This window comes from Neodiprion fabricii, chromosome 1 (genome assembly GCF_021155785.1).
Source record: "Neodiprion fabricii isolate iyNeoFabr1 chromosome 1, iyNeoFabr1.1, whole genome shotgun sequence".
Classification (NCBI taxonomy): Eukaryota; Metazoa; Arthropoda; class Insecta; order Hymenoptera; family Diprionidae; genus Neodiprion; species Neodiprion fabricii.
The window spans coordinates 31754042-31767750 of NC_060239.1; the positions used below are offsets into that span (position 1 = coordinate 31754042).

General features: G+C 43.2%; 1 protein-coding gene across 4 annotated transcripts in view; it reads left to right on the forward strand.

The window, feature by feature from the left end:
• The first annotated feature begins 540 nt into the window (after positions 1–540).
• Positions 541–13709, forward strand: part of LOC124174361 (zinc finger protein 608-like) — a 95542-nt gene continuing 82373 nt past the window's right edge. For 3 of the 4 annotated variants that reach the window (XM_046553425.1, XM_046553419.1, XM_046553424.1), the window contains exon 1: positions 541–1457. The gene's annotated coding sequence lies outside the window, so the exon portion shown is untranslated. Of the gene's footprint in view, positions 1458–5203; positions 5385–13709 lie in introns of those variants that run through there. The other variant, XM_046553422.1, reaches the window with a different exon arrangement.

A 13709-nucleotide genomic window follows, 5' to 3' on the forward strand; every position in this document is an offset into this window, starting at 1 on the left:
ACTAATCTCGCGAAGTGGATCAGAGGAAAGTCGACCCGCGGCTCTCAATGATACATCGTTCGCACGGAATTCGTCGAATTGATGACGATGATGATATATTGTAACCAATTTTGTGTGTGTGTGTGTGTGTGTGTGTGTGTGTGTGTGTGTGTGTGTGTATGTGTGTGTACGACGTCGGGACAACCTCCACCTCACGTCGAGGGAAGCAGCACCTGCAAAACATATTGACAATCAGCCTGAAAAGAGTACCATTCTACCTACACTCGAATCTCGTCGAGTGTTCGTTCAACGAGGTGTTGCTGAAAAAGGAATGAAAAACGGTGAAATGCGACAAGTCGCGAGACGACACGCGTTACAGCGGCGGTGGTACAAAGTCGAAATGACGATAAACGTCCGCCGAAGCGAGTGTCGCCGGTGGGTTACGGTTTAGAGGCGATGATTTTAGCGGGGGTTTCGTTCCTTCGGACGTCGGTTCGGTCCTGAGCGAACGGGGCCGAGTCGAGCCGAGAAAAGCCGAGGCCGCACGATCTCGGCGGAGGCCTGCAGCCATGTGTTGTGGTCTGCTGTGAGTGCTTTGTGACAAGAGAGGTGCAGTGCCGCGTTTTCGGTCTCGCATTGGTGAGGTGTTCGAAGGCGAATAATCGTGGAAACAAAGGTACTCGCGGCGTAATTAAACGCCCCGTAACATCGGCGAAGCCGTGAAGTGGAATCGGAGTTGGCGCAGGGTGTGTCTCGGCGCGAAACGCCCGCTGCCAAAGTGTGTTCGTTCGTCGGTTCGTTGGTATCGGGAATCCGACGAGGAGAGGCCGAGAGCTCCGGGGTTCTCGCTCGCTGTGCGTGTACCAGTATACGTACGTAGCTGCCTGGCCGTGTGTCTGAAAGTGTGCAAGAGAGAGATAGCCGACAGCGAGAAACACGCGACGAACGGAGGGAACGAACGGACCGAACCGTACGTTCGTCGGTTGTTCGGCTCGACACGGAGGCTCGTTCCGACGACGGCTGGTGGGATTTGTGTGTTCGTTCCTCGAATATAGTAATATTATTGCGGGAAATACGTGTCGGTGATCTCGTTAAAAAAACACCCAGTCAGTGCATCCGTTGTCGTGTTGATTACGTGCTAATTGTAACAAGTATGTGAGGAGAAAAGGAAAGAAAGCATTGGGGAGAAAAACGACTAGTCAAGTGCTTAGGTTCAAGTTTTTATTATTTACAAGGTAGTAGTTGAATTGAAAATAGGTAAATCGACTAGTTCGAGATAGTAAACGAATTTAAAAAAAAATGTAAACTGTGCGGTGCTTCTATACGAAATGGCCATTTTAACGCCGGCCAGTGCCCAAAGGAACTACCACCACCACCACCGCTATCGCACCACCAACACAACTGGCTAGGTGTGCCCGCTTGGTTTTCTGGATACAACGAGGGATCGCCTGCACGCACACGATCTCACGGAGGCAATGGTAGGTCTTTATGTATATCTCATCCGTCGGATTCGAGCGAGCGAGTGTCTGTCTCTCCTCTTCTTCGGTGTGCGTCGTCGTTTATACCTACGTGTCCTCCTCGTCTCATCACCACCACCACCACCATCAACCGTAAACCTCGTCGAATGTGTGCGCCTGCCTGCCTGCCTGCCTTCCCCAGCGTAAATTCTCTCCTCGCGCCACACAGAGGCAGAAGAGCCGAGTATCTCTCTCTCTCTCTCTCTCTCTCTCTCTCTCTCTCTCTCTCTCGCTCTCTCTGCCTTCACCGCACACATAAGGGGACGTTGAACGCAGACGGAGAAGAGCGAGCGAAAGAAAGATTGAGACAGATAGATAGAAAGAAAACGAGAGAAAGAGAGAGAGAGAGAAATACGCGCTGCTCACTAGTCGCGAGCGATGTACGGACGGTGCGACACCGACACAAACACGTATTACCAACACTTTCATAGATGCGCCACGTAATATATCATTCGCCGAATGAAGCTGGTGTGCGTGCAGCTCGGCTGCTGCCTGCAGCGCACCGCGTCTGTGTAAGTTCCCAGCCCCCCCCCCCCCCCCTCCCCCCTCACCTCACTCACCCACACAAGCGAGGCATTTTCTCCACGCGTCCCGCATCGACGCAGTACACAGACACGACTCTCCGTTTACGTGTTTCGTATTTTAGAGCGAGAATGGGCCTCCCTGCCTTGCGTGAATACGTATGCACGCACAGACGCATATGCATATAGTAATAATAATAATAAGAATAAGAATGAGAATAATAATAAGGTACGTGTGGATAAACACGATGTGTTAGACACACACGTACATGCGAAGCAACGAAAGAGAGGAAAAGGGGGGAGGAGGATTCTTGAGCGATTCCGAAACTTCGACCGGAAGTAATCGTCGCTATTGAATCGTACATACACGCCGCGTTAGTTACAATATATTTAAGCCTTTGCGCCGTCATCGTATTGCGAAATTCACACCTGTACATTTTTTTCTCTCCTCCTCATCCATGGACAGGATGAATTTCTTTTGTCCGACCTGCAGCGGCTGTAATAAATACTTGTAATACGATCGGTGTGTTCGGAAAATTATATTACATGCAAAGGCGGATATTGAGTTATAAATGTCCGATTCCTGCCTATCGGCGTCAAATTTTTCGTCTATGTTGCCGGTCCGTCGGTCCCGCGGGGGGAACGGGGTAGTGAGGAGGTATTGATTGCGTGAAACTCTGCGGTTTCAAACACTGCAGGCAGACCTCTTCTCTTCTCTCTCGCTCGCTCTCTTTCTCCCTCGCACTTCATACGCGTGGCGTTCGTACGTACACGTTGGTGCGTATCGTTATTTTTATCATTATCATTATACACGCACGTTAACACACGCATTCGACAACCCCACCCTTTCTCCTCACCGGAACGTCGACGTCGTCGCTGTTTGTAGGGAACTCGTACCCGCAATCAGAAGCTTCGTAAGGCGCGGGCGAGCGTTTCTTCTAATAACAATCTTACCTAAATATGCACGCGTGGAGGATATACCTCTACGGCTTGATTTTGTGTCTTGTTGTTGCGACAGTTTGGAGAAGGGTTACCCTCCACCCTTCCTTCCTTCGCTTTTTTTTACCCGTTCTAAATAAACATCATAAATCACCGAGAAATTTTTCGTCGGTATACGTAATATAAGCGTTGGGTTCTTTCTCTCTCTCTCTCTCTCTTCTCTCTCTCTCTCTCTCTCTCTCTCGTAGCGAGGTTTTTATACCTTATACATATACCCGAGTTACCGTGTTTACGCGTATGATTCAGCTGGCGCGTTTAATGAAAGCGGGAAAAACGGCAGGAGCATTATCCTACGAGATAGAGTGACGAGCTTTTTGCAATACGGCGTCGAGTTTCGTAGAATTTGTATTATGAAGAAAGAAAGAAAAGTAAAAACTAACACTGCAGACAAATGAGGTGTCTGAGAAGAAGTCGTATATATTTCGGACCATTCGTAATGCAGGCGGTACGCACACGCAGGATGTATTCACGTAGCCAGGGATCTCGTCGATTGCCTATATTTGCCAATTAGCACGTTCCGAGTATCTTGTTCGGCTATCCATATATTTATACGACAGTGAAACTAATGGAAAACTGTGCGCCACTGCACTGGCGACGTATTAATTTTATTGGATGCTGTTGAATAATTAATTAATTGATTTATTATTATTATTAAACACTAAACTCAACATCCGACAGTTCGCTTTGTTCTCTCAATCGTATTCCGCTGTACACCGTGTCGCAAATTTTTCGCCCCCCTCCGCCGCTCTTTTAAGTTTCTGCAACGCACGTAATAATACGTGTCGGTATAATGATGATACGATAAATTAAGTTGAATACGTGCATGCGTAAGAGCTGCTGGACATTTTCACCGAAACTACGTGACTGGTGTTCTGCTTTTTTCTTTTTCATATCTTTTGTTGGTTTGCGTTTTTTTTTACGCCTTTTTGCGTCTTCTTTTCTCTCGTAAGATTAATTTCACCGTTTTTGCTTTACGTGTAATGTGTTTGCGTGTGGGTGAGTCTGTGCGTAATAAAAATGCCCGGTGTAGGTGTAGGATGGCGGAAGATAATTGTCTGAGAATTGCCCGGGAAGGAGAAGAAGAGACGACGACGCGACTTGTATATAATAATAAACACTTGCGCTTCTTTGCAGGAAAAATTATCCCTGTGTTTACCAGGATTATTATTTATCTTTGTCTTATTGTTAGGTAAGGCGGATTGCTCGTTTCATCGTCCGGCGACGACGTTGAAAGTGCAAAATATGAATTTAATTAAGTCGCTGAATTAAATGACAAATTTTCTTTACTATTTATTTATTCACTAATTTGTTCCCATTTTTTCGTTTTTATCTTACACTCTCTCTCTCTCGCTCTCGCTCTCCCACTCTCGCTTTCATATATACATATATAACTTACTCATTTCGTTGAATAATTAATGCCGGTAATTTATCGCTCGCTACTAATTTCAGCCGCTGTTGTGTGCTGTTCACGCATAATCATTACGGTAGATCGATTTTTTCTCCCGTTCGTTTTTTTCAGTTCTTTTGCTTCTCCATCCGCCTAACGTATACTTACGATTAGTCAAATATAACGCGTCGCCGTGCGTATTATATTACAGGAATGGAGTGGAAACTGACGAGATGACTGTAATGTATTCATGTTTCGAAATCAAAAACTGCAGGCAGAATGTGATTTTTCAATTATATTTCGTTGTGTAATATTAAACATTATTAATCTTCAATTTCTCCCTACGCCACGTTCTATAGTAATAATAACAATCTTCCTGTGTAAGATGAAAAAAAATAACACGCAGAAAAATTAGAAAATTTTTCAAACATCAGTGAATCCGTTCCCTCGGCACGCTCTATAATGTACTCGTATAAACTCATATAAAGGAGGGGGATCTTCTTTCATCTTTCCAAAGTGTTTCGAGGAATACGAATACGAATATACGAAGACGAGTAAGAGGGAGGAACGACGAGAGTCGCGGTGTAGGAGCACAGTTGGAATACGTTCAACTCCCCGCTCGGGTCGTGTTCTATTCATAATTTATTCCAACCGTGGCAGTTCCGAACAGCACTGGTGGTGGTACGAAGGCACTTACATAATCACGCCGCGGTTCGAACGCTGCAGTTGTATATATATAACCTGTACAAAGGGCCCACCCTACGCGATTAACGAAACCTTGGGGCTTAAAACGCGGCGAGATGCACCGAGATGAAATCTTTCGACGATTTGACGCTCGTTTGCTTGGTTTAACGATTCTCTTCGAGGCGGCGAGAATTCTAAACACGTTTAAATCCACAGCCTTTATCACCTACCTACCTTCTCGTACCTGCTGCCGCCTGCAGTGCCTATCGGTGGACGGAGATCGATACACGGAAATCGGTATAAAATAATCGTGTACAGCGGCCTGTCATGGAATTGAATAATTACAAGCGTTGTTAGCATCGCCTGTGCGTTATGTCGTCGAAAGACACGCGATGTGATGTACCGCACTGCTCGTTTATACCTACGTATGTATACGTACTGTACAACTGTAATGAAATCGCAGTGGTCATCGGTTGCTTGCTTGCAGACGTGATTTAAGGATCGTAAGAATGACAATAATAACAACAATAACAATAATAATCGTTTCGTTGAATGGGATGAGAAGGAAGGGAAGAAAATAAATGAGAAGAAGACCGAGTAAATAAAAATTGAAATGATAGTAATTAAAATGAAAGACAGGATCAACGCTTCGTAACGTGATTAAACCGGTAATTAAGCGTAAGATCCTCTGGCAGCAATCTCCCGCCGTGACGTTACCAGTTGGCGGTCCCCTTTGAAACGATGTAGTTAGCCGTAATTGCAACACTAATCGCGAACCTGTTCATAACCTATGTTAATTAATAAAATCACACGAATTTTGCCAGGGCGATGAAAAATTGTCGTCGTATACTTTGGATCTTATTCATGTAACGCAATCGTTATTTGATCAATGAATTGAGACGTTGAATCAACAAATTTTTGTGCCTTTGTATTCCGATTCTATACCTATTGACTTTAAGAATTTCAGCTTTGGCGTCTTTGATGTATAAAATGTTGACCGTCGAATTATCCGCGCGCGGATTAGTTGACTCGTTCTTTCATGAACGTTGTCCATGCGATGATTTGGACGCTCGCTCTGACAAACAGTGGGGGAAGAATGCCGCAGCGAAATTAATTCTGCGTACCTTGATTATTATAGGCACATGTCGGCAAATAATACGTGACTTCAATTATAATTGTATGATTTATTGTTATTTTTTTAATCCTCGTAAGTTCCAATGCGAAAACGTAACGACGCGTTCCCGTTGTTTATTCAAATTTACAGCTCGATGACGCGACCTAATTACATACGGTAAAGCAATCGCGGGTCTGCTAGTTTTTTGGCAATAAAATATCTTGAAAATCTCGGTAGTTCTGTTGCGTAGAAAATGAAGAGGCTAAAGTTGGGAACGTTAACGTAATGAAACGCGGGGGAGGGGGGGGGGGGGTATACTGTTTTGTAATTTTATAGTAGCTGAGGCAGTTGAGTATTCAAAATGTGAATGTATTTTTCCTTATTACAATTTACCGCGCCGTCAAACATTCCTGAAATTGCGAAATAACGATTTCTTCCTCAACGTGAATCGTTAGAGTAACGTTACCAACTTGATCTTCGCAGAAAATAAGAGATTGAAGTATACGATGAAAAGATACAAGATTAAAGGAAACTGCGGTCAAAACGGCAGAGAAAATACGTATTATACGTATATACTTATATATTACAGTGCGTAGCCGAAGAAAATTATCACGATAATGCTTACCCGGTGATTCTCACGGTTATTTATTTATTTATTAATAAAAGTGGAATGTCTGGCGCGTAGCTTGCGTACATCACTGAGATTTGCGCCTGGGTAGTCAGCCTTACGTCATCACAGATATAATCGACTCGAAGTCGTAGTAAAAATTTGAAAATTTGTTTATCACGAATTCTACATTGTCACGAAGGTTGAATAATTATACGGCGTAAAGTTTCAGAGACATTCATCGATTATTAATTGCGCAATTGTTTGAAATTTAAGCTACGTATTTAACGCAACGTTACCGTACGTGTATATAGGTATGTATTGTACATTGTACATTGTACATGTATAATAATAATTCTCGTTACGTATTTGCATATTTACGGAACGCGAATCTGATGAAAATCGAACAATGGTGCAATTGTTTTACTCGGACTTTAAGAGCCAAACGACCGCGAGAGAGGAGATGATTTACACAACAACGTTTATACGAATTATTACAACCGCGAGGCGAACGAGTTTGAAGTAAGCGGGGATGAGACGGGGATTTTTATTTCGACATTCTTCAAAACATCTAATAAGCATATCGTTGTTATACCTACATACAAAAGCTATCTCCGCAGCAGCAGCTCACACGAGCCCGGCTCATGATCCATGATCCAACATGGAGGCTTCGATTTAATAGCCGTATAGAATTATTTTCGAACCGATTACGTCACTAGTCCATTAACATTTCTAAACAAACGAATCGTTCTTCCTCTGCATTTTATTTATTTATGTTTATTCTTTTCTTTTCTTTGCTTTTCTTTTCTTGTTTAACAACAAACACGCTCGCGCCATTAGTTGTGCTCATTGATTCCGTTTTCCAATTTTCGCATTAAATTTTTCGCCGAATGAACGCGGTAACTGCAACACTTTATTCAGAATCTGTTGAACGTGGTCTGCAATCGTGAAAAAAATTGTCTAAAAATAAAAATAAAAAATAAAAAAAAAATGATAACAAGCATGACAATGAAATTGTTATTATCGCGCGGCGAGTCTGTCGCCGCTGTGTCTATTATCGCATTCTCGCGTATGCCAGCACCCGCTATACATACGTACGCAAGTACGTGTTATAGATACTCGTGTCCGCAAATACGAACACACCCAAAAGAGAGAAAGAGCGAGAGAGGTAGAGAGGGAGGGGGTTTGAAATCGACGCGTCTAAGCCGTTTTCAATGGACGACTTCATAAGCGTTTTCCATTTAGTTTTTTCGGCCCTTTTTCTTCCTTCGACCCTTGGCACGGAGTTTTGAAATGGGTGATGGGTGATGGGAGCATTGGGAGGGGGGGATGACGAATCTTCCGTAGTAAATTTCGTGCAACAGCAGCGAGAAGTGGGGGCAAAGTATCCCGCGGATATACAGTTTGGGTATCGCTCACGATACCACTACTACTCCCTTCAAACAATAATTACTGCAGCTTATCGCCGTCGCTTCTTTCGAACACGAAATTCAAGATGGCTGACCAAGGGCTCGTTCATTTGTACTGTGTAATAAAGTGAAGGATTAAGATGCGCAACCTTTTATTTTTTCTTCCTTTTATTTCTCACGTTCAATTTTGCTTTGCTGCTGAGATTTGTACGAGTTTTGGTGAATTTTCGTTTCTTTCGGTGCGTAACCTGCTTTTCGAATTATTAATCGACATCGGTACGCTCCGTCTTTATTATGTCTCGCTCTGCACCGCGTTCAAATTCTTTAGAGCCGCGTGTAGGTGAACTCATGTCGACGGATAGATGGATGGATAAATAGATAGATAGATAGATGGAAAGATAGCGCAAATGGTGTTGGATATAATAACATAGAAATTGTAAGTACACACACATATGTGTGAGGCGCGCGGTCTTGGCTTTGCCACCGTTGCTGAGCGAAGAGGAAAATAAGGAAGAAAGGTTAAGTCGTGCAGGTGATCCGCGGGTTACAACACGAGCTGATTGTGAGAAGCGACTCGTTCTCCGTTTCCACCTATCTTTCTCTCTTCGTCCCCCTTTAATTTCATTCGAAAGATACTTGGCGAGTGTTCAAAAGCCTCGAGTATCTCGGCCTATAATTAGTGGTGGGTATAGTACAAGTCTCACGAAATGTGTTCGCCCGTGCTGCAGCAACGGCAGGCCGAGGGTGTACGCGTTATAATTCTTTGCGGACTGTACCCGCGATGTACCTACTCGTCTATTTTACTACCGGTAGAGAAGAGGAGCTTCGGGGATCGCCGAAGCGTCAAATCAATTTTCCATCTCTCGCCGTAAGGCGCATATCTATATACTTGGAAAGAAAAGTAAAGATGGAAGGCGACGCCGATGCGACGACGTTTCTGTCCTGTAGAATCATCCGTGTATTATAATGCATACCTGCGCGATCGTGTCTGTCGTACGAGGATGAGATTCGAACTTGCGCGTAAAATTTCACCTCTCGTGAGAATACTCGAATCGAACGACGATTCACGCGGCATGTGCGGTGCACGGTATGCGTACGTACGTGTCGCGCGTTTATGTGTGCGTTTACAGTGTATAAAGATATACGTTTATACATACACGTGTGTATGCGCGTGTAAAGAGATATCTACGTGACGAGAGCGCGTCGCGGCCCAGCGGTGATTTATTCGCGGTAAAATTCGACTCGACGATTCGGCCGCAAACCGCGGCGGTGGATAGACACGCTCTTGCTTATTCACTTATTTATCTATTTTTCTTTTTGCCTTATCTTTATTTTTATTTTTTTACCCTCACGACGTCATCTTCTCTTTTCTTTCTTTCTTTCTTTCTTATTCCAAGCTGCAGGGACGCGATGCGAAACGGGCAAAATATAGCCCCGCGTTATAAAGCCTCATCCAGACGGAGGCTACAGGCTACACAAAATGGCTGCCGACGGCTTAACGGGCAATCGACCGTACGCGCAACTCGGAGAGAGAGAGAGACAGAGAGAAAGAAGAGAGACGGAAAAGAGGCTCCTGCTGCCACTGCTGCCTTCTCTCTCTCTCTCTCTCTCTCTTCTCTTTGCTCCTTCTTCCTCTGGTGTCTTCTCACTTCATCTTATCCTCCGGATCCCTTTAACGTGCACAAATACGAAGAGAAGTTTGTTGGCGAGATAAAGAAGCAGAAGAAGAAGAAGAAGAAGAAAACCCGCATGCATAGCAGAGCCAACGCGTTGCATCAACGCGGTTCAAATATAGGCGTCGGCGGTGGTCCCCCAAGCTTCAAGACCATCTTTACATGTATGCCCATAGTTCATAGGAACGTGCGTTCAGAGACACATTCATATGCGTGTAGGTATGCACGCGTGTGTCTGTATACCGATACACACACCCTTTAGCCTACGTGATGTTTAGATTATATACATATAATACATACGTGTATAATTATGTTGGCACAGTGTAACGCTCGGTATTTCACGCCTTTTAATATTTCGTCCAAGTTTTACTCGTCTCTGGTCGTAGATGATTCGACGAAAATAAATGTTCTTACTCTCTATGTATTTACTGATTATTTTTTGAATTACGAAGAGACGGGAGTAAATCTGCCGCATGATTCGTTGATCCTCGTATATATATCACGGATTCGTTCGACGTGTTTTTTGTAATAAGTTTGTATAGAAATTTTTTATTCCGTTATTGTTTTGCTTTACGTTGAATTCCGTCGATAGAAAGAAAAACATCACTTTTTGGCTACCGGTCAAGGCGACGTGAAATTTTCCCACACCCAATTATCCGTTCGTACAAAGTACATTGCGAAGTATACAATGTAAGTCCAATGTACACAGAATGATATATGCAAAGGAAATGGCTTGCGGGGGTCGAGTGGACGATACGTTCGTAAAGACAAGGCGCCGCGATGTTTGTACGCTAATTATATGCGTGGTGGGCTTGTTAAACGTTGTTGTACACGTGTCATTTTATGCTTGTCCAAAGTTACGCAATCGTACATAAAACCTGAGGTTTTCCTGTCCGCTATACACTTTATACCTTTTCTCGAATTTTTCGATTTTCCGAACTTTTTAACAGACGTTGCGGATTCCGACGAAAGTCGAAACTGCTTCAGTCTGGTCATACACCTGGAAAATCTGGAAAACCTGGAAATGGGGAATTTTTTCCCCAAAAATTTTCGACCACTTTGTTCTCCGACTACGTCGTTGAACGGACTTCTAGCTTGCGGTCCGTGTAATATTTAGTACATTAATGTTCGTTAATGGATTCCCGGTGGTTCGCTATATTTTTTTATTTATTTTTTTGTCTTGCATAAAAAATGGAACAAGCTTTCTTTCAATGGGAATTTCACGTGTTTGTGATGAACGTATCGTTTGTTTCTCTTATCACTTGCGTGGCTAATCTTTGGCACGTAAAATTTTCTTAGAAATGAAACACGTTACAGTTATGATTAGGAAAAAAAAGATTTAGAAAAAAATGACGAGCCACTGAGAACCAATTAATGAACATTGCTGTATATCGTCACTTTGTCGGAGCCGTTCAGCGACATGGATTATTATTATAACACCTGCAATTTCCTCCGCCAATGCACGGCCATGTATGCATGTACGCGTGTATGTATGGATACATGCAATGGGCAACCAAGCAAATGGTAGCTTGGAAATAAATTTTCCTGCTGCGTCTCGGGGAACGGAAAATAAAGAGAGAGAGAAAGAGAGAGAGAGAGATATTGACGGGTAGTGAATATAGATCGTATGATAGAGTAAATACGAAAGCTCGTAATGTCATCCTTGTTTCCTGTCGACGACGTCGCGTAACAGCTTTGACTGTGTCTATCCTGTCTACCTACCTACGGCCTACGGTACCTATTACAATAACTGGAGGCACCTGATTAACCTGAGCACGGTATTACGACACAACTCGCGGTGCTGTTTCTCTATTTCTCTCTCTCTGTGTATACTGAACAACAACGAGAACGATGAATAACCAACAATTATTATTATCATCATCAGCAGCAGCAGCATTAACGAGACTTGGTCAATAAATCATCGGCCTATCTACATATGTCAGTGTACCAAACACCTATCCTATTCGGTTTGTCATATACTATATACATACATGGACACACACAGACACACATATGTATATGTATAACGTGTACCGTATACGTATCAACAGTTATCGAATTTTTACAATCACCGTCGCGTATAATCTAAGATCGCGCACATTGTATTACACATGATAATAATATTGTAGTAACTGGGACTCGAGTGTATTGGATTTAATTTATTTTTTCACGACGAGTAAGGTCGCTGAGGTTTCTTTTTTTCCACTTCTCTTTCTTTTTCCTCCTTTTCTTCCCCGGTCTGCATGAAAAGGCGCTGTTTAGAAGAATAATAAAAAACATTTTAAAAACCAATTTATTTATACACAGACGCGCACACACTTGGCCGTTCTCGCGTACACCACGTAAATCAGGTATCAATCCACCTACCTTATATTACACCTATCCTACCACGAAATCGGTGACGAGCCACGGAGCTATGCGGACCCGAAAAAGAGAGAGGGAAAGAGATGGAGAAGGAGAAGGAGAAGGAGAAGGAGGACGACGAGGAGCCCATTAGCGCCGAATAAAGAGATCTCTGGCGTTCCACAACGCTGCCTGGCGTGCAGGAAGCTTTGTATAATTCCCGACCAACAAGCTGTCCGTTTGTTCCCGATTGTCCGGTCGACTGTCGTAGCAGTCCGCGGTGCTTCGACACCGACGACGAATTTGGCACAATGCGCGAAATGCCTTATACTCTGGCCGGCAATGAACTTAAAAAACAAGTATGAACAAACGTAAAGGGAATCTGTCGTTAACGTATATCTTAATGTTTGTAGAAAATCAGCGTATCATTTTCAATTAGAATTCATTCCAGTTTACTTTTTTTTGTGTGTATTTTAATTGCATTAAAGATCAAAGACTCTTCCTCTCACGTTTTGCCTTGACCCTTGTATTATATCGTCGTAGCTCGTGTATTATAGACACACCTCTGGGATTATCGGACCTGTTACAGTTTCACACTTGTCAGCTGGAAAATTCAGTGATACGTAAATAATGAGACCGTTCTATAGCTGTGCAGCCATTGTGTATACTCTATCCTACCTACCGCCGCCGCGTACAGAGTCGCGAATTGTCTGTGCAAATTTAACGCGTAATCTATATGGTCGGACATCGTCTGGCATCGTTGTGGCTTTGGCACTCGACTAGTACGTACGTATTGAATAGTACGCATTTGCACCCAAGTGTAATATCTATAATTTTGGTCCGCCTTCTTTCTCGCTTCACTTTTAACGGTGTATTTTGTCAACCGTTTATTATTAATTGTATCTTCGTTATGATCTAATTTTGTCCGCTGCTACTCAGAGCAATTAGCTCTAACGATCTTTCTCCGTTACACTACGCAGCGGTATAATTATAATCTGCATATCCGAAATTTATCGCCCAGGAGTTACGAAAAATAAAAATTATACATATTCCGGTAATACGTTGTACGTTACATACGGTGGCAAGGAACGGAGAAACCCTCCGTGCGAAATCGTGCAGGAATAATAATCTATCATCGTCACTGTCGTCATCGCGCAGCGTGGAATTTCTAATTAGCGGTAAAGTAAGAGAGGGGGGGGGGCGACAACGACGACGAGTAACGTACAATGATTGCGGTTAATCTGTGTGAACTCGTGCGATAAGTATATTAAGTATTTAACAAGTTTGACGAACATGTGCCGGATCGCGGTGTAATAGATGGCATAATTCGATTAATTCCAATCTTTCGTCCGCGGCTTGAAAATATTTTTCCTTTCGTGTGTATAACATCAGCGGAGTTGAAAAAAAAGATTAATATTTTGAAAGCAAGAGCGTAAAAGAATAGATAATTTACTTGTGTGGTAATTATTATTATCA